Source organism: Ipomoea triloba, chromosome 3 (genome assembly GCF_003576645.1).
Source record: "Ipomoea triloba cultivar NCNSP0323 chromosome 3, ASM357664v1".
Classification (NCBI taxonomy): domain Eukaryota; kingdom Viridiplantae; phylum Streptophyta; class Magnoliopsida; order Solanales; family Convolvulaceae; genus Ipomoea; species Ipomoea triloba.
Genome location: NC_044918.1, coordinates 30,370,178 through 30,372,978, shown reverse-complemented (window position 1 = coordinate 30,372,978; position 2,801 = coordinate 30,370,178). Strand labels below are relative to the sequence as shown.

Sequence of the window (2,801 nt, the reverse complement as noted above, 5' to 3'; positions counted from 1 at the left end):
AAAAAAATAACATCCTTTACCCTTCCCAATTAAAACCTTTTTGACTTTTTCTCTGCAATATGTTTGATTGTAATTTCAATTTGACATTTGTGTTTGAACATTAATTTTTTTATGAACTAATCTTATGAATTATAAACATTTTATTTTACTTTATATGTTTTCAAATATATATTCTTACTTTATATTTTATTAAAATATATTGATTTCACTATTTTATATTTTAACATATAAACAAACCTATTTAAATTTAACACTATTTAAATTGTATGAAGATGTGCTTTTTAGTCTTTTTACATTTATCAGTTTATCAAAAAGCTAATGTTACCAACCACTTTTAAGCATAACAGCTAACTTAACAGCTCTTCAGATTTCAGTTTCGAGCTTATAGCTTTTTAGTTTTCAGCTACTTTTCAGCTTTCAGCTACCTTTTCAGCTAGGTTTGCCAAACATACTCTTGTCATGTGACAAAAAGCACCATGAAAGAAAAATTACATCTTTCATATTCTGTAATGGATCTTTTATCAAAATACTGAACTGAAGTAAGTTAACCAAACTTTTAACTTTTATCAAAATCTTTTATCAAAATTTGCACACGTAAAAGGAACTTAAAAGTTCTAAGCAAAACAATAGAACTTAACCTTTTTGCATGTCAACCACAGTGGGAGTCCAACCAACGACCTTCTGAACCGAAGTTAGACGCGCTAATCCACTGCGCTATGCGGTCATTTGTTCACATCGTCAAGCTAAAACATATTTACTTATCCCAACAGAAATGGACACTCCATAGGAAAATTTAGTTGGGAGTTTATTTTGTAAGACCTCTAGACGAACTATGAAATTCAACGAATGATTTACTTTGATGCAACGGTACTATTTTATTTTTTAAAAAATAAAAAAAAATAGGAGTTAACTCAGCAGTATGAAAATGTACTAGGTGTAAGACTTATTTGCACCAACATAAGATTATACATACAAAGGCAAAAAAAAAAACTCAAGTAATGACCATGTGTGTAGTCATTGGCGTGTGTACTATTCAGTACTACCGATGCATTTTAAGCATTATGTAAGTGCACTATGTGATGCTTTGTGTTGCACGCATGTGTACGCATTAATCTTTGAGGAAGATGCACCATTAACAATATGGAAATGCATTAGCTGTAGGCCTTATTTGCACCAATATAAGATTATACATCATGTTATTCATGTATGTATGCTCTGTTCTACGAGCAAGATGCATTGTCAACAGTATTGTAATGCACACTCATTTTATATAGTTTCAATGCATTATGTCATTATGTGTATACCCTATTTTCACCCATATTAGATTACACTGGCACATGCAAACATTTCAAGCAATGTTCACATAAAATTTCACAGGTAAATGCAAAAAATTAGAGAGTTCGTATGTATGAGCACAGTGCTACAAGCAAGATGCACCAACTAGGGATGTTAATCTTAGCCCGAACCCGATGGGTTAATCTAATAAAACTGAAATCGACTAGGTTGATGGTCTAAATGGGCTGGCCCGATAAACTGAAATCGACTAGGTTGATGGTCCGAACAGGTTAACCTGTTAAAACAAATTAGTACGATAAGCCCGAAACTAATAAGTCCAGTGGCCCGAATTGACTAACCGAATAACCCAAACTCCTAAGATTATTCTTTATTATAGAAGTGATGTGGAACATAACATACGTGGAGTTTATAGATAAGTTCATCTTTAGTATTAATTTATTACATTTTTTAAATAAAATTTTAATAAATATATTACAAAATAAATTATTTTTATAAAAATAAATAATGAAAAATTAAAAACTTAATGTAAATATTATACTATAGCGTTATTATGTTAATTATTTTTAGTTAGAATTTAGATTGATAATGCATAAGTTTATATTTATTAAAACTTTAATGCAAATATTATATTATAATGTTAAATAAATTATAATTATATTCCAAACTAGCACATTTATCATTAATATAATTTATATGTAATATTTATATTTTTACTTTATAATTATAATATTTTTAAGTTATAAGGTTTATAAATTTTATAGTTTATAACTTTACTTAATTTATTTAACAACTAAAATTTATATTAGTTATATAATTATATTAATATTATATTAAATTACAATTAATCATATTAATTAATATTTGTAATAAATAATAAACATAATATGACTAAGTTATATGTGTGTATGTATTATGTGTTATATAATTATATAACTATATAATGTTTGTGAATAATTATGTGTTATATAATTATATAACTATACAAAAAAGTTCAATAAATGCCTTTAGCATTTAATTGATTTTACTAGGTTAAGATTAAATGAGAGATTAAGAATTCAACTCTTACTATTAACAATATTTTTAAATACTAATACAAATCACATTTAAATTAAAAATATTTAAATAAACTTGGGGTGGAGGTATGGTAGGGATGACGGGTCATACGGGTTGGCCCGCAGGTTACATAAGCCATGAGGCCAACCCGTATAACACGGGTACCCTTTAGGGGTTAAACTAGATAGCATGTCGGGCTGGGTCAGAGAAATATACAAACTAGCCTACCTAAAAAGGGGCTAAACGAGCTCAACTTAGCAAATTGGATATGTTTTTACAACTCTAAATGTGGCTACTCACTCTTAGTTTCCAATTTTAGTTAAAAAGGTTTAGTCAACCCTATAAGTCTAACAACCTGAGGTTTAGGGTTATGATCAACCCGAATTAAAAAATAAAATAATAAAATAATTGATAAGTCTGAACAGGTAAGCCTGACAACACTAGCCCGAAAC

The 2,801-nt window shown here is 28.3% G+C and overlaps 1 non-coding gene across 1 annotated transcript; it reads right to left on the bottom strand.

Annotated features, from left to right (window-relative positions):
• Nucleotides 1-650: 650 nt before the first annotated feature.
• TRNAR-UCG lies at nucleotides 651-724 on the bottom strand. The gene has a single exon. It is a non-coding gene; the product is annotated as a tRNA-Arg (tRNA).
• Nucleotides 725-2,801: the final 2,077 nt, after the last annotated feature.